Below are 24,680 nucleotides of genomic sequence, written 5' to 3'. Positions count from 1 at the left end.
CTCTTTACTAGGCGGTCAAGGCTAACCATTGCTCTCTTTCCCAGAAGCAGGCGTCTCCTAATTTCATGGCTGCAGTCTCCTTCCGAGGTAATCTTGGCTCCCAAGAACAGAAAATCTGTCACAGCTTCCACTTCTTGTCCATTGATGCTCCAGGACTTGATAGGGCAAGACGCCATGATCTTCGTCTTTTTAATGTTCAGTTTAAGCCCAAACTTCTCACTCTCTTCTTGTACGCGCATCAGAAGTCTCTTGAGTTCCACTTCACTTTCTGCCATTAAAGTGGTATCATCCGCATATCTAAGGTTGTTGATACGTTTTCCAGCAATCTTCACTCCAGCTGATGACTCGTCCAGACCAGCCTTCCTCATGATGCACTCTGCATATAGGTTAAATAGGCAGGGCGACAGTATGCAGCCTTGCCTCACCCCTTTCTCAATCGGAAACCAATCAGTAAGACCATGCCCAGTTCTGACTGTGGCCTCTTGCCCTTCATAAAGGTTCCTGAGGAGACAGATGAGGTGAATTGGAACTCCCATCTCTTGGAGAGCTTGCCACAATCTCGGAAATATAAGAACTAAAGCCATGTAAATTTCTAATCGACTAAACATGGCCACAACTGTTATACAAATCATCTATAACAGTAATTTAGGGCAACATCTAATGCAAATAAAAGTTGGAAACAATGATTACGCAATTGCACGCACGCCATCTAGCCCCATTACGGCCGATGTGGGACCTACAGCGGTTTTGTGTGGGCAGCCCCAATTGGGCTGGGTGTTGGTTTTCAACCTAAAGCCCACTTGCTATTGCACGTGCCTTCAAATTCCCCACAAGGGATCAATTTTGGTATCATGCGGGCCCTCCCGCCTTCCAGCCCCATTACGGCCCATGTGGGATATAAAGCAGTTTTATGTGGGCAGCCCCAATTGGGCTGGACGTTGTTTTTGAACCTAGAGCCCACCTGCTGTTGCGCGGGCCTTCAAAGCCCCCACAAAGGACCGATTTTGGTACCATGCGGGCACGCCCGCCTTCCAGCCCCATTACAGCCTACGTGGGACCTAAAGCGGTTTAGCTAAGGCTGCCTCATTTGGGCTTCACGAGGGCTTGCCCAAATTGAGCCCTTATTCATATTTCACCTGCCCTCAAGTAACCTACAAGGGGCCGATTTGGGCAGCATGTGGGTATGTCCGTTTTCTTGCCCCACTACGGCCGATGTTGGTCCCTCAAAGATTTAATGGCGGCGGCCTCACTTCGGATCTATGAGGGCTTTCCCATAAAAAGCCCACATTTAGGTTGGATTGCCCTCAAATATCCGGCAAGGGACCCTTGTGGTCTGGATGCAGGAATGTGCTCTGCATTAGCCCAAGAAACGCCGCTATGGGACCCATGCAGGAGGAGCAGGGGCAAGCCCAAATGGGGCTTGCCCACATTTGCCCCATCGGGGACCGATGCAGGTTTTATGATGGTTGCCTCAGCCCCACTTGCCTACATCGGACCTACTGGGGCCCCACATTCTGTGCTACCTGGGGATCGACGAGCACATTTGTTGCTATCGCCGCCGCCGAGTTGCTTACTTCTTTTGCGGGCGCAAGTGAGCCCAATAAAGAGTTAATTTGAGTACCATCACGCCTGCGTTTTCTTTTGGTGTGTACGGTATTGTCACCACTACATGACTATTGGTGGAAGTGATTCAATTCCCGGTTTACTCCATCAAGCCAAGACACCAGCGCTGTTCCTGGCACCCTGGGGGATCAGCCGGCAGGTCAGAGAACCAGCCTCCATCTTAAAGGGCTCCAACCGGAACATGGTCTGCTGCCGGACCCCGTTCGATCTGGGAAGGCATCAACGCTCATAATGGCCCAGCCTACTGCACCGGTTTATTTTGTCCAACCCCGACAGCCGCCCTGCTTCCATGGACGACCGGACGAGTATGCGGAAGATTGGCTCAACCTGTTCGAACGTGTGGCAACTTTCAACGCCTGGAACGACGAAACGAAACTCGGGCAAGTCTACTTTTCTCTTCAAGGATCTGCCCGAATATGGTTCGAAAATCATGAGGCCGCTTTGAAAGGTTGGAAGATTTTCAAGAAGAGTTTTTGACTGCCTTTTCAAGCGCCGTCCGAAAGGAAAGAGCCCAAGCCCTCCTTCAATCAAGACTTCAATTCCCAAACGAGCCCGTCCTGGTCTACGTAGCGGAAATGAAGCGCCTCTTTCGCCGCGCCGACCCTAACATGACCGAAGGTGATAAAGTGAAATTTTTAATGCGAGTCGCTTTTTACAGGTCTTGTCGAAATCCGCCAAAAACCGTGGCGGAATTTGAAACGGAAGCGTCTACCATCGAGAAGACTTTGGACACCCGGATGCGCCACTACGAGCGACCACTTCAACCGGACTGCTCAAGCCACTACCCCAGTGCATCTGCAAGCGGAGAGAACCTTCGGGACCTCATCTGGGAGATCGTACTAAAGGAGCTCCGTCGATTGCTGCCATCATTCAGTCACAAGTGAGATTTCAGTGCCTGTGCAAGTGTATCTAGTTGAAGGCTCTGACTTGCAGCGTTGCGTTGTTTACAACGTCGACATAAACGAAGATCAAACCACCCTTCAACGTGAGCTGTACTGCTCAACGCACCGAGTCATACAGGCCCGACACGTAGGAAAGGGGCGTTCCTGCATGATCACCTTGCAAGGCCCTCCGACACTCCCAGCTTGTCTGTACTACTACGGCTGCATATTAAGGCCACGGCCGTATAAACCGTGTGTGGTTTACTGTTATAACTGTTTTCGGGCAGGGCACATGCGCAAATCTTGCCCCTTTGCTACTGCCGATGAAGGTGCGTCTGAAGGAAAAGTTACGTACCGATGCGGCCTCTGCAAATCGGGCGACCACGAGATAACATCTCCAAGTTGTCCGACAGAGCAAAAGGCAACGCAGAAGGCTCGTCTTCGGAACACTAAGCGTTGGCCAATAGAGGACATGACACCGGTGCAGACATCCAATCGCTTTGCAGCTCTTCAGTGGAATGATGACGAGTGGCCAGAGCTTCCTGAGCCCGCTTCGAATGCACCTCCAGCTAAGACAAAGTCTAATGATACGGTGCTCAAGAAACGCCGTCGACAACAGCCAATACAGCAGTGTACTGGTCTACCAGACGACGATATGGCTGTAGTGGATGAGCAAATCAATCGTCTCTTAGCAGAGGTCTCTAAGCTCCGACAACACCGCGAAATGCTTGCTCGACGTCGGCGAGCTGCAGAAGTAACCGCCAAATCTAGTAATTGCCCAACACAACCGCCTTCATCCCGCGCAACAGGGCCATTTGCTGCCTCTTCCCAGTGTACCACAACGCCCAATGATAACTCTCCAACATCGCTGCTCCGCTATATGGTCAACCAGTTGTCCAACCTGACATCTGTGATACTACAGCGCTTAGACTAGCACACAAAAATGGTGAAATCCGGTCGTCCTGGTGTACTACAGTGGAACTGTAGAGGCATTTCCACGAAGGTGGCCGAGCTCAGGACCCGACTGCGATTTAACAAGCTTCGGGTGTGGGCTATGTTACTTCAGGAAACGAACGCCTTGCCATCTATTCCTGGCTTCAGCGGCTACGTGTCTCCTTCAATGACCGACCGTCGCGTGCAGACTGCTTCTCCCCCGGGAAAGGCGGCGATATATGTTGAAACGAGTATTCCTCATGTACGCCTTTCTCTCGAAAACTGCTGCACATCATGCCAAGATGTAGTAGCAGTTGCTGCGAAATTTCTGAAAGGAACCGTTGTTCTTGTTTCTTATTACGTTCGACCAGCTGGAGGCGCCTCTTCCCGTATTAATCTTGGCTGGTTATTAAGCGTTCGTCGGCAATACCCCGGGTGTCCAATTTTAGTCGGAGGCGACTTTAACGCCCCTCACCCAGATTGGGGGTATCCGACTGCAAGCCCTCATGGTAGGCCTGTGCGGGACGCCTTCACTGATGCCCTGTTTGTTCTGCTTAATCACCCTCGGACAGCAACACGGCCTGTGCGTCACATACATAGTGCTGCCTCTGCTCCAGACTTGACGTGGTGGTTGGGCGCAGGAACTCCCTCATGGCGCATGGAGCCGGACTGCTGGGGAAGTGATCACCACCCTATCCTCATCGGTCTCCATCCCTCCCGTCTCCGCCCTTTACGCCGCAAATGTTCTGTGATAAACTGGGACAGCTTTCACTCATGTCTCGACAGTATGTCTTCAGATTCGCCGTCGCTCCTTGTTGACTGTATACAGAGAGCACTAAACAGCGCTACGACTACTACCTGGATTGATGTAGGTCGACCGGCACCAGATCTCGGCCTGCTTAACTTGTGGGCAGCCCGCCGTCAAGCTGAGCTGGCTGCTACGCGAGACCCTACTTCGGGGCAGGCACGTACACGACTGAATTATCTTACCGCGAAGGCTCGGAGATATGAACGCGATCTCTGGCGACGCCAGTGGCATGCATGGTGTGAACAATTTTCTGATAAATCATCGAATGCCTCACTATGGCGAACGTTTAGTGCAATGGAACATGGTCGTCGTTCTACTGACGCAGCAGCAACAGCATGCTTTGCGGCTAATCTGTCGCCGGGTGATTTCGCCAAAGAAGCTGCTCGAAAATTCCAAAATACGATAGACTGCCTCCTTCAGCTGTAAACCTTAATTTGGCAGGTATCCCTGCAGGACGCATGGAAATTACCATCTGCTGCCGACGCAGGTGGAATTGCGAGCCCCTTTTCGATGTGCGAGCTGCTGGCTGCAATTGACGATGCGAAACGGAAAACAGCGCCCGGCCTGGACAAAATTCAGTATGAGGTTTACAAGAACCTCAGTACTGCTGCACTTCCTCAACTACTAGACACCATAAACAAAGTGTGGCTTGATGGTGTCGTACCCGAGAGCTGGAAAACCGCTGTCGTGATCCCTATTCCCAAACCTGGGAAGCCTCCAACGAACCTCGCCAACTTGCGACCAATCTCCTTAACATCAACGCTTTGCAAGCTCGCAGAGAAAATGCTAGCCACACGACTTTCTTGGTGGCTTGAACAGCATGGTTTTTATCACCCTGCTCAAATTGCATTTCGTCCATACATAGGTACAGAGGACGGGTTGGCTGTCTTGGCATCAGCAGTTCTGTCATCTACCCGCAGCCGCAATGTACGTACCATATTAGCAATGAATGTTGAAAAGGCATATGACAACATCAGTCATGCTGCAATCCTGAATACCATTGACATGCTTCATCTCTCTCCGAGAGTACGCACTTTTGTCGCATCATTTTTGGACGGACGAAAATTTGCAATACGCCTCAGCGGTGACACTGTTGGTTCATTCGTTTCACTACGTGGCGTGCCCCAGGGATCAGTATTGTCTCCGACGTTATTCAATATTACTTTCATCCCATTGGCGTGGCGCTTACATGATATCCCTGAAATCAAGTTTTTGCAGTACGCAGATGATATCACGGTATAGAGCACTCACCATGATCCTCTCAGTCAAGAGGCCGCCCTTCAGACAGCATTAGACGTAACCTCTGATTACGCATCCTCGATTGGCCGTTCATCTCCTGGCAGACATCTCCTGTTGCCATTAAAATATATCTCTCTCTCTCCATTGGCCTTCAACTTTCTGTGTGTAAAACTTCATACACGTCAGTCGCCAACCGCTGGGGACACCGTAAACTTGCCTCAAATCCAATTCGTCTCTCTCTATCAGGCACCCCAAAAGAAGAAAGTTCGAGCCTGAAAATTCTGGGCTTAATAATTCACCAATCAGGATCAGCGACTGCTTGGCTCTCTCAGGCAAAAAAGCAAGCACTTAAAACTATAAGTTTAGTAAGAAGAATTTCACCTAAAACGGGTGGCGCTGGCTCGTCTGTTGAACGCCAGTTAGTGAGGGCGGTTCTGCAGCCCCGTATTGTTTATCAGGCCCAGTTCCAGCATCTTACAAGGACACAATGGGATCGCCTTGAGGCCGTAAATCGAGAAGCTATGATGACCATAGCATGCCTTCCACGAATCACACCGGTCGTAGCGTTACAGGAGAATGCGCAGCTCAACACCATCGATGAACTGGTGCAGTAGCGTCGAGATGCTCGCGGACTCAAGGCCACTTTGTCACATTCCACTCAAGCACTGAGGGCGTATGCAACGTCACACATTATTCTTCAGCCACCTGCGCCAGTTCTCCCTCCCTGGAAATTTATACAGTTAGGAGACAACAAGCCAACTGACATCCGCAGACCGACGTCTGCCAACTCTGCATCGTTGCTACGCCAGAGATTTGAAGAGCAAGATACTAACCTGCCTCAAGATTCCATAGTAGTGTACGTAGATGGAAGCCTGCAAGGCTGTGAAGCCAAAACGGCAATCCACTGTCCACGGAGACCTAGCCTGAATCAGACAACTACGTTTCAGCTTTCGGAACCACTTACATCTTTCTGCGCTGAGCTTGTGGCAGTTCAGGAGGCACTCTGCTCCGTGACTTCTATAACCATGCTCCCTACAGCCCACATTGTCATCCGCACTGACGCACTTCAAGCAATACGTCTGCTCCGACGTGTCAGCCGCTGCCCTAAAATTTCCCAGGACATCTACCAGCTTGCGGCGCGCATCCCACAGTCAATACGCATTGAGTGGGTCCCACGGGATCTGCTGCCTTCCCAAAGTCAAGCTGATTTTGCAACCTGCCTCGTGAACCAAGACGCATCAATCCCACGGCTTCTCGAAGTCGACGACGCTACCCTCCTTTTGTCAAGAAAGGAGCACCTCCGGCGCCGCACACGTGCACTTATCCCTCCGTGTGCGATATCCCTTCCCCGCGGTCTCACCCGTGCAGAGGAGGTTGCGCTTAGGAGGATCCGGGTCGGTGTTGCCCTTACACCAGCAGTAACTAGGACGTGGCCATACTTCCAACACATATCCTCGCCCAGGATGCCCGATCTGTAATAACGAAGATGTCGAGGCCGACATCCACCACTTGCTGTGGGACTGCCCAGCACTCAAGCCAACACGAATCCGGCACCTGAGAATAGCTGGCCTTTCAGCAACCAATCCTGCCTCATACGTCACTTGGACGCAGGGACCTCATCATCGCTCACTTCTGGACTTCATAAAATCAGCCAACCTTTTTCCATTCATTTAATCATTTGTTCATCCTTCATCTCATAACCTACTGATGCCCTGAGGCAATAAATATCGATTTAAAAAAAATTCCAACAAGCCCAGGTGGCGACGCTCGCCGACGTCGTCCGTGAAGAATTCCAGCAGGCGCTGTGCGTTCCTCAAGCGACCGCTGCGACAGTTCCATCACAAGAGGTAACAGCGATGAACTTTGCTTCTGCATTATGTCGCCCTGAATCCCGACGTGATGACTTTCCCAACCCTCGCCTTTACCGTCCTGTTTCTGAAGTCACCCCTTGGCCCCTGCCCGCAAGCCGAGCAATGACCTCCAAGCCCAAGAAAGGGCGACGCATGGAGGACAGCGAACAACCGGCCATTACGCGTCCACTGCGGTGAGGCCGGCACCAGTCTGCGCCACTGCCCGTAACTACGAAACGGTCTCCGCGGATTTGTAATCGACGCTCCATGACCACGCCCAGGTGAACGACCGCAAGCAATCGACAGCTATCTGCGTAGCGGTAAGATTGCGCTGCCAAGCCGTCGGTCCAGGTCCCCATTGCAGTACAGGGCGCGCTTTGCGTCGCCAGGGCGTAAATGCAAACACAGTGTGCGCGGAAGTTCCCCAAGACCGCGCAGGGGAAACTAAATAGAGCAACCTTTCGAGATGAGGTTGCTTCATGGCGAAAACAAGAAGATCCTCCAACGCCGATGATGAGTCACGACGATGCAGTCATTAAATCGCCGATCCACAACACGACAACATTGACGAGATCACTACCAGACTTGAAGTAGACATCGCCGCCCAGCGACGTGAAGACGGTGTGCCCCGGCCGCGACCTCAACACGAGACGAAGCAGAGATCGAAAACCGAAGCCAACGTGCAATACTAGGACACGAACAAGCGACCTTGAGGTTGCTGTCGGCGGACGCACGGTTATCGCCCTAGTGGACACTGGAGCCGACTACTCAGTCATCAGTGGAGCTTTCGCCGCCCAGCTCAAGAAGGTGACGACCACTGGGGAAGGCCCGCTAATCCGCACCGCTGGTGATAATTTTATTACGCCGTCAGGCGATGCACCGCAAGGGTTACAGTAAATGGACGTACCAACCCTACCAGCTTCGTGATCCTACAATACTGTTCCAGCGAAGTGATTCTGGGCATGTATTTTCTGAACAAACATCGAGCGATCATCGACCTCTGATTCAAACTCATCAAGCTCTCGACCGACAAAGCCATACCTGCTACGAGAACTTCGACGCATCACATCGCTCTCAACCTCCTCGACGGAGAATTGACCGCACCGCCCCGATCAAGCGTCATTGTCTCTGTGGTTACAAAAGAAGTCGAAATCACGAAAGGGTTTGTTGAAGGAAACACTCAGTTGTTACTAGGTAGAGGACGTGGCGTCGCAAAAGGTATCGTCCGTTTCCGTCATGGACAAGCTCATGTGCTCGTCACGAACTTCACCGACAAATACCGGTACCTTAACAAGGGCATGGCGACTGCTTTCTTTGACGAGCTAGCAGACACCCGAGAAGTCTTCGCGCTTCCCAGCCAACTTGAAGACGATGCACCCAACCGAGCCAAGTAGCCCAATTTTGGCATTAACCCGGCGCCTCCTCGAGACAGACAAGATCGGATTCCCGCTCTTCTTAAAAACTACAGTGACGAGCACATTTGTGCTCGTCGCTTCAGCGTCGAAGGTGCGGCAAACTCTGTTGGCAAATCATCGCATCATCACGGACGAAAACGCTTGACCGCTACGTCAAAGCCCCTACCGTGTATCGCCGCGAGAACGCCAGGCCATACGCGATCAGATGAAGTTATGTGATGTTAGGAAGATAGTGAGAGTCCGGAAAGCGTGGCGTGACATGGTCCATAGGGTCACGAAGAGTCGGACACGACTGAACCGATGTTCCCTGTGCCTTTGTAGAGGACCTTGTACAGTGGCGGCTCAGGTGCAAATGTGTTAAAAAGGGTAAAAAGAATTCAGGTGACGCTAGGAGCAAAAACCTTTATTTTTAAATTGCACACCGGCACCTTGACGTTAAAAACATTTTTGAAGGAAAATAGATTATTTATACCATGGGATCACACTGTTTAATGTGCAGGAAGCCAGAAAAAATGGACTATGTCTTTTACACTGAGGGAAGGAGTATATTTTTGGGATGTATTGCAGAGAACGCTAATGAAAGATTTTCCGCTAGACCCGCATGGCATCCGGCGTAGAAAGTGAGGATGGGGTATCATTTAATTTAATTTATGCTCATGGGCCTTCACTGTATATAGCGCTCAAGAATGGTCGGTTATCATTGTAATAGTTGCACGGCCTGCCAGATTTTTTCAGGAAAGCGTGGAAAGGCTTTTGGCGATTCAGAAATCTGCACCAGAACCTCTCGAGTGGCTCTGAAGACTAGAGCCTTTGTTGTGCATACGTGAATTTTAGTGTTTCAAATGTAAATAGCATTTGTTTGATTGTTGTTGATTTGTTCTTTTAAATTCAATGTGTCAAGACCAGGCATTAAGCAAAAAAAACAATATAAAAGCCGGGGGCGCGGTGCAGCGGTAAAGCACTCGGCTGGGGATCGAAGGGATGAAGGTTCGACTCTTGGGTGGAGACTAATTTTCTTTTTTTTTGATCAGGTGAAGTCACACATATCTTAAGCATTGCTAGGCAACGCCGGCAGAGCTTGGCGAGGAGGCAGCGCAGCTGGCCTTGGCTGTGACGTCACGGCAGAGGCGAGGCTCGTCTCCGATTCTCGTAGTGAATCTTTTCGCTTCAAAATCGTCAGCGGCCCGCTGTGACGTAACTACGTTGCGGGATACTGTGCCCATGACACCTTCAGTGTGTGTCGTGCAAAGCAAATCGCGTCCTGAATTTTGGATTATGATGACACACAGCTCATTGAAGACTTGACAAGAGGACGATTAAAGTTTCCACGAGCTGCTCTAGTGAATGCTGTACTGTACACAGAAATCATCATCATCATCATCATCATCATCATCCAGACTATACCCACTGCAGGGCGAAGTCCTCTCCCATATTTCTACACTTAACCCGGTTCTGTGCTAGCTGCATCCACTTGATCCCCGCGAATTTCTTAACCTCATCCGGGCGCATGTGGCATGATGGCAGTCAAAAGTGCAGTGCGCAGACGTTGTGCGCCCATAAACTCCCAGTCGCATGTGTCACCGATCAACGCAAGCAACCGACCGTGTTACCTAATGCGCTGATGATAGCAGCGACGAATGCTAAGCGTGCTCAGGCGCCCGTAGCGACCATGTGTCGGGTGTAACGACAGCGCACGAGCGACTGGGACGACCCACAGCGGCGTCTGTCGAGCAGTTGAGGAGCGGCGGGAATTCCGCAATGTGGCGGAGCGGCAGGTTTACGCGATGTTCGACCAGCAGCAGCTGGTCCCCCTTGTAGACCGCGTCGCTCGCCTCGAAATTGTCCAGCGCGTAGTAGACGAAGAAGAGTGCGTCGGCTGACAACGACGGTAGCCGACGGTGCCGGAAGTCGACGTTCCACGCACGGCGTACCTGGAAGTGTAGAGAAAACGGCTGCCACAATCCGCTCCGATATTCCTCAGTGTTACTTCGAGAGCTTTCGATTGTTCAGATGCTCGATTGTGAAAGCCACCCCTTTTGTATCTCTCAGTGCCGCTGCCAGGCACATTACGGCATTGCTGGACATGGTGCACAATCGCACATAGTACATTCAGCACAAAGCAGCACTAACTCACCTGCATCGCGAATGGAATGAGAAACCATGGATTGCACATACCAAGGAGGATTGGCGAAGTGATTCATTCACAATGCCATATGAATTGTGAGGAAACGCACGCAAACACACAACAAACACACGCACGCACGCACGCGCACACACACAAACACACAACACACACACACACACACACACACACACACACACACACACACACACACACACACACACACACACACACACACACACACACACACACACACACACACACACACACACACACACACACACACACACACACACACACACACACCTAGCAATTTAATTCGCTGGGGTACTGACCATGTTTCGCAAGTCTGCTGGTAAGCAGCGCTGTACGCATAAGGGTACCGCAGCCGAATGCGCAAAGGTTCCGTACTATCCCTGAGAGAGAATGCCGGCCTCAACGCCATTGCGAGTTTCTCAGAGACAACTTAAGCATGTGTGTCGAACAGGAAGTTTTTCTGGTTTGGTTGCGGCTCCGGAGAAACATTCCATTCAGGTTCAAGCCGGTTCGACCCTGCCCGAACCAACTCAAACGTGTTCAGAAAAAGAAAAAAACCTTCGGTGGATTTTTACTCAAGAAGAATGGAGGTTAGGGATAGTTGATGATTATAAATGTTTAAAAGCAGCGCTAGCGTACGCAGACTGCTGCAAGAAGGGACCCACGACGGCGCTGAACTTACAACTGTCATTTTTGGTGAAAACACACGTCGATTTATGCTTTAATCAAATCTGCGCACATGCCCAACGTTAAAAACATGCGTCAAAACATCATGTGCTTATCAAGGATAAAACCACTTCAAAAGCACTGTGTGTACACTGCGCCATTATCCATTGTGTAGTAGGCCCATTTCCCTGGCTTATAAAACGCCTCTCCCGTCTTCGTCCTCTAGCACGGTTGCTTGAACATGTGTTTTTGCTTTACTTTTATTACCAAGTTTAGTTTACCATTTCAGTATGTAATAAAAGCTCAAAACTTGATATAGTAGTCTATATTTGTCGTCAGATGTGACGGGCTCCACTTGGTTGTACAGACTCGCAGTTTCCTTCGGTCCGCCTGTCTTTGTCCCTCTCCCTGCTTTTCACGGTTTTTCTCCCGACCTCCCTTGTGTCCGCGAAACCCATTGGTTGCTCATTAGTTATGTTTTCTCTCAACATTGCACTTCTAGCATTAAGTCCTAGCTTTCTGCAGTGTATTAAGGCGAAATCCTTTAATGCCTCACACTGTGGCCCGCAAATGTGTCCATGTTTCGGGTGCATGCCTTATATGGGCGCATGTCAGTCACCATTGAATCGATGCTTAAGCAATAGCAATCGGTGATATCGGAACATGATTTAAGGTATTTTCAAGATTATTTCATGATAATTTACGACTATTAATAAAATAGAACCCATGCATTTGGAGTTCATCCTAACACTAGCCAGACATTGACTAGTACTCAGAAAGTGCAAGTCACTACTAATTGTCACTTACCAGCAGTAATGGTTAGACGTTTCGAGACATCCATAGCCGTCACATGGCGACGTCATCGGCAGTGACGTCATCATGATGTCACATCCGGTCATGTGTAATAACCGGAGGTGATAATGACGTCACATCCGGTCGTGATGTTATGGCTGGTGATTACGTCACCAGGAGAGAAGCTGACGCCTTTGGGCATTCCATCCCGGCATCCGTACATCGCCTTTCATTTGGCGGCTTCCTCGAACGCCGCCCCACAGAGCATATATAGAAATAGACGCAATACAGCAGGCATCAGCGGTGATTAAAATTGGTTCACAGCAAAGAAAAGGCGCAATACCTGCCTCAATTCTAGTCAATCACAAACGGTCTCGAAGTGAACGCCTAAGCAGTGCGGCGGGGAAGGCTTCCGCCTTGAAGCACTTTAGTGGACCAAAGTGCACCTCAATTTTTAGTTAATCATATCTGTGATTGTGGATAAAGCGATAAAGCGCAATTCGACCTTTCGACACCATATTTGTATGGGCTATGTGAATTGGGTATGTGAAAAATATGAATAATTATTCATACTAATAATTCCACTCGCCCCGCCGGGGTGGTGCAGTGGTAAAACGCCCGACTACTGTGCCGGAGTTCCCGGGTTCGAACCCGACCACGGCGGCTGCGTTTCGATGGAGGCGAAACGAAGAGGCGTCGTGTGCTGTGCGATGTCAGCGCACGTTAAAGATCCCCAGGTGGTCGAAATTACTCCGTAGCCCTCCACTACGGCCCCTCTTTCTCTCTTTCCACTTTCATTCCCACCTTCCTCCCTTCCCTTACGGCGCGGTTCGGGTGTCCACAGAGCAAGTGTGACAGTTACTGCGCCTTTCCCTTCCTGTGAACCAATATAATAATTTCCTTGATTCACCCGTTCTTGAAATTTGATTATCGGATCATCACATCTGACACAGTTTAACTTGTCAAGGGAAACAAAACAGGCACCCATAACTAGAAGCAAAAGGAAGAGAAGACAAAAGGGGAAATCAACGTACGGAAACATCTCTTTGCTAAATTTAGATACGACTCGCGAACAGACCGGTAAATTGCTACCCGAGGCAGTGGTAACAACTTTTATTGCCACGAAATGAAAGGAATTATTTCGGGCTGGGGCGAGTCTAGGGTGGCCTCCAGTCGGGAGCGACCTCTTGAGCTCGCGTGACGAGGGCCAGTTGCGTAGTTTTCCTTGGGCTGGCCAACAGCTTGTCCCATTCCTCCGCTGAGGGAGCTGGCAAGAGTGTCTTTGGAGGGGGATTGCTGGCGCATTCCCACAGTATATGGTCTTGAGTGGCCTGCGTCCCGTCACCGCAGTGCCGGCATGCAGGGTTGAATTCTCCGTTTGTAATTAACGATAGTCGGTAGGGGCTAAGAATGGCCTTTGTTTGTAGGCGTCTGAGTGTCGTGGCTTGCGCCCGGTCGAGGTCGGGGTGAGGGGCGGGGTACGTGCATCTTAGCTCGCGATAAAAGTTTGTTACCTCCGCGTATGTGCGCGGTGCCTCCACAGGCGCGTCCGTTCCCGATAGATCTCCCGTCTCCCGGTTGGTTAAGCCTCGGGCTAGACGGTCGACCCCTTCGTTTCCGGAGTTACCCGCGTGAGCCGGAACCCATACGAGATTGATGTTGTGATTGAGAGATCGGTTGCGCAGAATTCGCGCCGCGAGTGCGCTTACAGAATTTTTGGCGAAATTTTGAACGGCGCTTTTTGAGTCGCTTAGAATAGTTTTGGTGTGGGGATCCGCGATGGCCAGTGCGATAGCTACTTCCTCTGCCTCGCATATGGAGCTAGCATGAAATGTTATAGCGTTAATGAAGGTTGACTTTGGAGTGGCCATACATGCCACGTATGCTCCGTTTTTGATGTGCTGAGCTGCATCCACGTACACCCTCTCTACATTCAGCGTGAATTTTTCAGCAGATTCATCATTCGGCATTTGAGTTTATTTATATTAGACTGCATATCATCAGTTCAGTTCAGGCGTTCAGTCGTGTCCGACTCTTCGTGACCCTATGGACCATGTCACGCTACGCTTTCCGGTCTCTCACTATCTTCTTAACATCACATAACTTCATCTGCAATGCCTCGAGAATGCCATCTAACCATCGCGTTCGCTGCCTACCCCTTCTCCGGCGACCCTCAACCTTTCCCATGGCATATCATATACAGTATATATTACAGACACGAGTGCAGAAATTAAAACAAAAAGTAAAACAAAGAACGAAATGGAACATGCAGATCACTGAAGGCTGCTAATCATTGCGCCGGTGAATTCCACTCGTTTGAGGAGAGCATGCTGGCGTGATGTATTAACCCAACAGTTCAGCGCAAAAAGAGAACAATGGACAAAGACACGTAAATCGTCTTATGTGTCTTTCTTTGTCTATTTTTTCTTTACTTTTGCGCTACGTTTTTGACCTAACGAATCCACGCGTTTGTAGCATGTCGAAAAAAGAAAAATAACAATGTGTTATTTCGAGTAAAGTGCGAAGTAAGGGCACTGGGATGAGAGTGTCGTCTAAGACGTGTAGTTAGAAAATATGCGTAGGATGGAGGACCAGCGCCTCCTTTCCTTTAGGCTTTTCGTTGGATTCTTTTTATTTTTAAAATATTGGTTTTAGTGTAAGGATCCCACACCACTCATACTCGACCTTAGGCCTGATTAAAGAATTGTAGGCCAGGAATTTAGCTTCAGCGAGGCCTTTCGAAAGTTTGTTCTGCAGGAAACACAGCTTGTGAAAGGCGGACAATCAGATATATTAAATCCACCTAGGAACTTAAAACTGAATACACCTTGTAGTGGTGATGCCCAAGTGTGACAGCTTTGATAAAATATATTTTTGTTGCTTGTGAAGAATGGGAAATGTGTATTTTTTTTTGTTTATGACCATGTCCCTGTGTTTGGCACCATACAAGGATATTAATGAAATCAATCAGGTGATGAGAACATTATAGCGGTCCAGCACGCGATCATCTGCAAACAAACTAATCTCCACGCCAGGAACAACTGTGTCAACGGTGGCATTGATGTAGATGAGAAATAATAGAGGCCCGAGTACACTCCCTTGGGGTACTCGAGAAGAGACTGAAAGACAGTCCGATACCTCCCCGTTAAATAATACATCCTGTTTACGGTTAGTTAAATCTTCCGAAATCCAGGTTATATACATGTACATGGTTATGTGTATTTATTCATAAGTATGTAACTGAACTTACGAATTACAAGCTATTATTCCATTGCCTAGGATGATTCTCGAATGGGGCAACTTTCCTAATGAGTGGTGCGATAATGCTCAGCGAAGCGCACACCCGTGTTCGGGGTGAAACGACAGCTTGACTCCAGAGATTGGTGCTATGCATGTGGCAATATATTTTCCTCTGTTCTTATCATTTCTATGCAAGGGACGATTTTTCAATATGGTTCTGATGTTTGCGGTGTGCACTGGAGGTTTTGAAGTAAGCGAGAAGAGAGCTTTACAAGCAGCAATAAAAAAAAAATACTGAAGGTGAGTTTTTTTTTCGAAAACATTGCCACAAGGCATAAGTTGAGAAAGGGGAGTGGGGGCAGGAGATAGAAAGTTAAAAGAAGGAGTGAAGTCCAGTTGTGCTTATGTATTCGAGAATGTTAGCAGTGTAGAAGGTCAGTTGTTAGTAAAGTGGGCCACAACAGTAGAGCGAACGGTTCCGAACGATTCTTCCGATTCGTTCTGGTTTCGTTTCAGTTCGAAATGGCAGAAAAATTCGGGTTCAGTTCGGTTCGGGTTCGGGCAAAAATATGTGTTCGGTTCTGGTTTTTGGTTTGGCTCCGTTTCCGGTTCGACATCCCGGTGTAAACATCATGGCATGACGCGCTGCCGACTGCACAACACCTAGTTTTAGTAAAGCGTATGGCAGTAACACACGTTGTAAAATGACAAATGTCCTAGCATACAAAGTGGCACACATACGGTGAAACTAATACACACGAGCACAAATTTTCCATACTGAGAGATGAGTTTCTCTCTTATTGACCAAATTAAGAAAACTTTCGAACCATTTTTTTTTGTAAAGGCATTTTGGAAAACAAACATTTAACTGGTGTTTTCTACAACGGTGTATTCGCCAGTACGCTTTCCGGGGAATATGTCGCGCCTCCAGACAGTAGCCTGCGTCGCCAAGTGGCGGCTGTCGTGATGCTCTGGCGCCGCGCGTGTGGATTTTTAAACAGGAGACATTGACTAGGAAGCTGAAACCTAAGCTCAAAGCACGAATTTTCCTACTGCGTATTATGATGTAAAGGGGAAGTGCCGCATTGGCCCGCCAGAACAGGTAGAACCGACGCGTTAGTGCTCGGTGCTTTCGTTCCTTCACTCGCTGCTTAGATAGCTGTGGTTGAGCCAGTACCAGAAAATATATTTTCAACCCCAAGGGCACCAAAAGACCTTCAATATTCAGAACGGATGACTCCAAAGCTTGAAATAAAACGCCAATTTCTCTACTACTTGAACAAGTATAACATTGAGAAACTTTGATATGTGAAAAAAAAAAAAAAAACAATTTTCTGTTGGAAATATTGGCTCTCCTCATTTGCCCCACGACTTAGTAATTAATTCTACTAAGAGAAGCAGGAAATATGAAGCAGAAGCCCCAAGTCCCGCTGACCAGCATATGCAAATATTTGCTTGAGAAAATTTTTCAGTCGCTTGATGCGAGGCACTGCCTGGCTTCGAACGTGTCCAAAAATGTATTTTTTCTCCTAAAGCATCATTCCTGCTGTTGGTTGGGACTGATTGGTGCAACAGTTTCTGACACGATCAAAAAAGAATCATGCTCATAACAGTTAAGAATTCAACCACACACTTGCGCTTACCATCAGGCTCTTAACTACAACTGAGAAAGTTTATACATGGATTCTCAGGAGCTGCTAATCTGTTCACTGGGACGCGGTGCCGGCGTACATACGAATCCATGCCGATATTTTTTAACAATCCATTAGACCTGAATAGATTTCAGAGTTAATATATATATGATTCAGAATGCACGATAACAGCTCACTGCAGCTGTAAAAATGACAGGCAGGTGGCGCCCCATAAATATTCATTAGAAGACAGCATTGTAGCTGCTCATAGGGGATGAAAGCATAACAAGAAAGTTTTGACATATTCTGCGAAAACCTTCCTCCATGATTATTTATATTGGTAATGTTTAGAGCAAAAATATGACTGAAGAGCTTCCTCGGCCAGGCTTCCAGGCTTCCAGGCAGGCAGGTTTTCTGCTGCTAGTATTCAAAACTGCTCCCATCAGTCATCAATGGCCGTGTTTTTCTTCTGTGAGCGGTCGATGAACTTCAGAAGAAAATATGATGTGCGCCTTGGAAGCTCAATTTTTATCGAAGAGCTCATAAAACCGATCCTGAATATTTCACTATGTGCTCAGATTTGGTTTCTAAAATAATTATCACTGTTTTTTGGTGAAAGGTCGCTTCATGCGAAGGAAAACGACGCGTCGGGGGCATAAACATTTCCTATTAACACATACATGCAGCTACATGAGAATACCTTATGTTCTCTAGCTTCTTCACAATTTCCCAGAATCGTGCACCTGTCAACTGCAGCAGGTATTTCGGGGGCCATGGAACTTCCTCCTGCCCCGTGACGTGGAAGCCTACGTACTGCGTATGAACCATGATTAGTATTCCGCCAGACGCTGGCGTTTTGAATAATGGATGGAGCATGAGCTGCTCTCATTTTCAGTTTTCTCGGTCGTATTTTATTATAGAAAAGCTTCCCTTTTTGTCTGGTCATCCGCTCCGCGGTTTCGGCTTGGAGTAGGGTGTGGGCCTATGTTCGAGTTCATATGCTACGAATGGAGAAACAAGGTTTTCGGAACGGCGCAATGGCGCACCCCCTGAATGCCGCTCTACCCGCGCAAAAAATCATCATGCTTTCCGACCCAAGATATTCAAAGCGGCTGAAACGCAGCGCCAACAACTTTCGCTCTATAGGTAAAAGCAGCAAAATCTGTGGTAGCAGCACATTTGGTTCAACCTTGCTTCTCCACCACTTGAAAGAGACAGCTGCAAGGGAGCACCCTGCTATATAAGCTATTAGCAATTGCATGGAAACTTGGGGTCAAACGTACAAAACTTATTCACCTCCATTTCAAAGACTACAGAAGCGATCATTGAGTGTGATAGGCGATGCGTCTTATTACAGCAATATTTATTTATATAAGGAGAATCGAATACTAATATTTATTACAGGTTTAGGTCACAAACTTTACACGTTGGGTATTCATCAGCTCACGCTACGTTACAATTCACGTTACCCCTATGCCACGGGCAGTAAGGAGCTCCTAAATGGGCTCGCTCCTTTTATATGGGAGGGTGGGTGATATCAGAATCAGCCCGCCAAAACCGTTCGCATTCTCGCTACCCTACGACACGCAGGCACGTCCATGCGGCGTGACTTTATATGTGAGCGTACGCTGTCGCTTCATACCCTTGAAGGATGACCTTGCATCCAGAGCCTTACACTGAAAGGGGAATAATGCAGCAGGCAAAAAAAAAAAGGTTTCGGCCGTTGCTCCCGCAATTCAATTAGGATTAATCATATAATTTGTTGCATATGTGTGTATGTTGCATTTATCTTTAAAAGCTGCTTTCTTTCGGCTACGAAACGTTGTCTGAGATGCATTTTCTTCGAGTTTGTTGACTTTTAATTTTGTTTGTTTGCGTATTTCTTTTTTGCTTATTACGGCTGCCTGATCAACTTTTTTTGCACTCAACAACCGAACCCTAGAGGTGACATGTGGGGCAATGTGCAAGAATAGCTATTTTTAATGTTGAACATTATATTGCCAAAACGTGCACTGCTAATAAGCGTCGAAGCGTGGAGCTCCGGCGGCAGCAAACACCGCCATCTCTAAGCGGCTCCGCGTCACCTATCGGACGGGCTCTTCAACCTGCGTGCGTCAACTCCGTCTGCACGTGAGAGAAACTTGTTCCGTGCGCTTTCTCGCAGACCGCTGTGAAATATTTATTTGATGTGCGCTCCCGTGGTTTACACAATTGGTATTTTGCGCCTATTTCGTCACACATTTTTTTTTTTTTTGCGTGAAGGAATAATCGCTTGGTATACCAAGTGAAAATTAAAAGGCTATCGTAAACGAGCCTATGGAACGAATGCGTTTCGCTTTTTCGCGCCTTCACACCGTACTTATTCGGCTCGTTGTGGTTGCTCCCGCCTTTTCTTGTCGGGGTTGCATCTGTCAGTTACTTTTTGCATTTTTTTTATGCGATGCTTTATTCGATTTGGGTCCAGATTTCTAACCCGAGCGTCGATCAATTGCTCTTGGCCCTTTCTGATGAGGATAAAAACCGAAAATGCATTTTGTGGATTCACGCGAAAGAACACAAGTGGCTGAAGTTAGGCAGCGACGTTTCGACCGTTTGTCTACATCGAGAAAGCGGTGGTGAGTTGGACGTCCGCTAGCCGGAGAAAATTCGTGGTACGGAACCGCCTGAGTTCCCGACATATTAATACTCAGACGCGGCGCCACAATTCTATGACGCAAGCAGAAAACTTCCAGTTGTCCGCAGGGAAAGGCTTGGAATAGAGTGATTGAAGACTTCGACTGCCGGCACAGAGCGCCGCTCGAACCACGCAGGACTCAGCGGCATGGTTCATCGTGTCGATCAGAGTCAGTATTAGACTGTGCCTACTTTGTTTCGGGGAGTCGGTTGCGCTTGCTACGTGACCGATAACTGGGCAAAGCTGTGTCTCGAATCACATGCAACGGCGCCAGCATATTCGAGCCTTCAAAAGGGCACCTTGTATCCTCCTTGGCATCCCTGCGTAACGATTAAGTCGCACGGGCGATGTGATGTGACCGATCTTGAACAATATGCATACTTATTTACGAGCTAGTCACCACTGTTCCCAAGTCGATATCTTGTCAGAAGAGGATACAATGCGCCGAGAGCATCTCTCTTGGGCCTTTCGTGAAGGTTGCGGAAATGACTAAACCAAAGTGATTACTGATTATAGGCATTAAGTATAAAGTAAATTCTGTACTCGGGGACAAGTGCGCAAGAAACCTCTTCAGTGTCAAAGCTTAAAGTTCTTCATTTCAGCGTTTATTAGTAAAGTTATTATCTCTAAATTTCGATCTGTCGCTGCTTCGGCGACCGCCACCCTGGCCATGTGCGAGTGCCTGAAGCCGACGCCTTACTCATCACACGGCTGTCTTCTTAGTCCGAGCATGCTAACTTCATTTATTGTCGTTGTTAGCGTATTTAATGTGTGGGATGCTCTAACAAATATTTACTCATCCAAAGCCCTCCAAAGTGGCTTAGCACCCGTTAAAGTCGTTTTTTGATCGTTATTCACAAAAACCACTACCATGATTTTGAAGAGCAGCGCGACAAGGAAGACATACACGGACAGGTGCTGATTGGCAACTGATGTTTATTGCTCGGAACGCGGTAATATGTATATGAGGCTCCAAACAACAAAAGAAAGCATAGAAGCGATACACATTTGATTATGCACGGGAAAACAAGTTTGATGCCACCACGTCACTTTCCTGTAGCTAGAAATCTTAGTTCCTTGGCTGGCAACGCCAAGGACGGGATGTTGACGTCATTTGACCAGGCAATTTGCGCGGCCTCAATAATTTCACGGGTTAACTTGTCCCGATGCCTGTTTAACACTTTTGTTTTGTTGGACATACGCCTTGCAGTCTTTACTTTTACAGTCTCTGCAGTGGACGCCGAGATGCTCTGTGACGAAGTTGACTGGAGGATAGCCTGAATATAAGATAAGATTTCTTGTTCTCAGACTCAGCTTCATGCCAAAGCACACCTGCTGGTCTTATGAACCCCGATGCAACAAACTACTGCTACCGTTTGCGTCGTCGCACTCTAAGCTCGTAAAACGCACCATGGCTATGTCGTGATATACAAATGCTTTAAAAAAATCATGCTTTCACTCCATAAAAGAAATTTCAACCACAAAACCGATCGCCTTGTGAAGGCAGGATACCCCAAGCAACTGCTCCTGTCCGTTTCATAATCGATGCTTGCATGTTTAAGCAAACCAAAAAGAAGGAACTGGCAGGATCTGGCTAGGAAAAACAAGAGGCAACTGTCGTTCCCTATATCTACAAATCTTCCCACACCCAAGTAGCACAGCTTTCAATGCCCGTCTGGGCCCCGTGTGGTCAATGTGAGCTTGGGAAAACCGTTCTTAACCCACCTTGGGCCCTTTTGGGTATCATGTGGGCGAGCAGGATTTGGGCTTCCCATTACAAGCCCGTTAAGGTCCCATGTTGGTAATTATGGGGCAAAACAAGCCGACATTAACAAATTCAGCCCGCAGAGATCCCTTGCCGGAATGCAACATTAGGGCAAACTTAAGATCGACTTAGCTTACCGGTATCCTCTCTAACTATCCTACCGCCTACTTCTACCGCGCACTCAGTAATTATATCTCTGACATTATTGTTCCTTGCCTCTAGGGTAATGTCGCCATCCTCAGTTAGAGCTGAATACCTATTCTGTAGCGAGATCCTGAACTCTTCTGCCCTCCCCCTCACCGCTGATTCGTTGATGGGTTTCTTTCTTACTAATCTGTTGCGTTCCTTCTTCAGATTTAGGCTAATTCGGGACCTCACCATCCTGTGGTCGCTGCATCGCACTTTCCCAATTACCTCTACATCCTGCACAATGGCGGGGGTTGAACACATTATGAAGTCGATTTCATTTTTAGTCTCTCCGTTAGGACTTTTCCATGTCCATTTCCGGTTCTTCCGTTTGCTAAGGAAGGTATTCACGATTCGTAAGTTATTGCGCTCTGCAAACTCAACTAGTAACTCCCCCCTGCTATTCCTTGAACCAATGTTATAGTCACCTACTGCCTTGTCTCCTGCCTGTTTTTTCCCTATCTTGGCATTGAAGTCGCCCATTAGTACAGTATACTGCGTCTTTACTTTTCGCATTGCCGATTCTACATTTTCATAGAAGCTTTCAACTGCCTGGTCATCATAACTACATGTAGGTGTATAGCCCTGTACGACCTTCAGTTTATACCGCTTATTAAGCCTAATTACGATGCCTGCAACCCTCTCATTAATACTATAGAATTCATCTATACTATCTGCTATATACTTACTGACAAGGAAACCTACTCCTAGTTGTCGCCTCTCTGGTAAACCTCGATAACACAGTACATGCCCATCCTTCAGTACAGTATATGCCTCATTCGGCCTCCTAACCTCACTAAGCCCTATGACATCCCATTTCGTGCCCTCTAGTTCCTGTAAGAGCACTGCTAAACTAGCTTCACTAGCTAAGGTTCTAGCATTAAACGTTGCCAGGGTCAGTTTCCAATGGCGGCCTGTCCAGCGGAGCCAGGCTTTCTTAGCACCCCCTGCTGCGTCACAGGTCTGACCGCCGCCGTGGTCAGTTGTTCCGCAGCCACTGGTGACTGAGGGCCGGGGTTTTATGGAGCTTATCATAGGAGGTAGTGGCCAATTACTGCACCAGGGTGGCCAACTCCTGTTCTGGTGAGGGAGTGCGTTGCCGGAGGTGTTCACCGGCATCAGGTCGCACCCCAAGCCTGTTTATGCAACTCCATCGACACGCAGATTTTTTTTTCTTTTCTTTTTTTTTCATCCGGTGGAGAGTTGCGTGGCACCGGGATTTGAACCCCGGTCCTCTTGCAGGCGAGGCGGATGTTCTACCGCTACGCCACCGCTGCGCTGTCTAAGGAGACGAAAGATTTGATTAAGAAACGCCAGAGTATGAAAGCTTCCAATCCAACAGAGCAGATCGAATTGTCCGAGATATCAAAGCTAATCAATAAGCGCAAGGTAGCCGATATAAGGAAGTATAACATGAAGAAAATTGAGCATGCTGTAAAGAACGGGGGAAGCCTTAAAGCGGTAAAGAAGAAATTGGGCATAGGCAAAAACCAGATGTATGTGATAAGGGACAAGGCGGGCAACGCCATCACTAATATGGAGAAGATAGTTAAAGTAGCCGAGGAGTTCTATACAGATCTCTACAGTAGCCAAAGTAGTCAGGACCGTAATGAGATTGGTGGTAGGGAAAAACAGTCAGACGTTCCACCAGTGACGAAGGACGAGGTCAAGAAAGCACTAGAAACTATGAAAAGGGGAAATCAGCTGGAGAGGATCAGATAACTACAGATTTGCTGAAGGACGGGGGGGATATCGTGCTAGAAAAACTGGCCAGCCTGTATACGCAGTGCCTGGTGTCATCGACGGTACCGGAACCATTATAGGATGCAAACATTACCCTCATTCACAAGAAAGGGGACTATAAGGACCTTAAAAATTACAGACCAATCAGCTTACTGTCTGTTACTTATAAGGTATTTACTAAGGTAATCGCTAATAGAATCAGGACAACCTTAGACTGCAATCAAGCAAAGGATCAAGCAGGGTTTCGGAAACGGTACTCTATGTGAAGAACATCTGATAATTTGATCAAAGACGAAGAAAGGAGAAAGAAGAAGAGGAAAACGTGAAGGCTGGCTCGAGGAGCGCGAGGCACGAGCGGGGGAGAACAGGCGAGCAGCGGAGCCGATCGGCTGTCCAAGGAGCTCGGAGCGGTTCTTCTTCTGCCAGGCCTGACCCGGGGATCCAGACCTGGGGCCTGCTTGCCGTGTCCTGTCCTGTTCTCCTGTCGACCACTAAACTCGGAACGGTGGTCGGGCCCGGGAGTGCCACAGCGCCAGCTCTTCACTGGCACGAGCGTTCGGCGCCGTGCTGAGCCCAGGCACGTCGAGGAGGCCTAACGCATCTGCAGTGGAAAGGCCACTTGATCGTTCTACTCTCGTCCCGTCCATGTGTACATAAATTATTCGTTGTTAGCTTGGTCAGTCTGGTCGTCTATTTAGATTGCTGTCTCGGAATAAGCCACAGAATAAGGTGGCCAGAAGATCTAAAGAAAAGATCCTCACAATTTTAGCGTCCACGGCAGGACCAGGCCGGCCAAGCAGCATTTCCCCGCGGCTAGAGATTGGAGAAAAATAAGTGCACGAGAGTTGCTCGCGGTAGGGGAACGTATAGGTTTGCAGGGAGTCGAGTTGCGCCAGTGGGTTGAGAAAGAATTGCAAAAGGCAAGGGAAGACAGAGCTGTAGAACGTGAAGCGACGAAGCAGCGCTTGGAGCAAGAAAACCAGAATTTGCAGCTGCGAATACGACTTGCGGAATTGGGAGAAAACGCTCCTAGTTCTGGAAGCGCTGAGCACGGGACCGTACCAGCTCCGTCTTTC

The 24,680-nt window shown here is 48.4% G+C and overlaps 1 pseudogene; it reads right to left on the bottom strand.

Moving 5' to 3' along the window:
• Positions 1-10,389: 10,389 nt before the first annotated feature.
• LOC146209798 (uncharacterized) overlaps positions 10,390-24,680 on the bottom strand; it is a 103,040-nt pseudogene continuing 88,749 nt past the window's right edge.

Source organism: Amblyomma maculatum, chromosome 1, assembly GCF_055883805.1.
Source record: "Amblyomma maculatum isolate TAMU_Amacu chromosome 1, ASM5588380v1, whole genome shotgun sequence".
In the NCBI taxonomy this organism is placed as follows: domain Eukaryota; kingdom Metazoa; phylum Arthropoda; class Arachnida; order Ixodida; family Ixodidae; genus Amblyomma; species Amblyomma maculatum.
The sequence above is the reverse complement of the archived record's forward strand: the minus strand, read 5'-3'. Positions and strand labels throughout refer to the sequence as shown.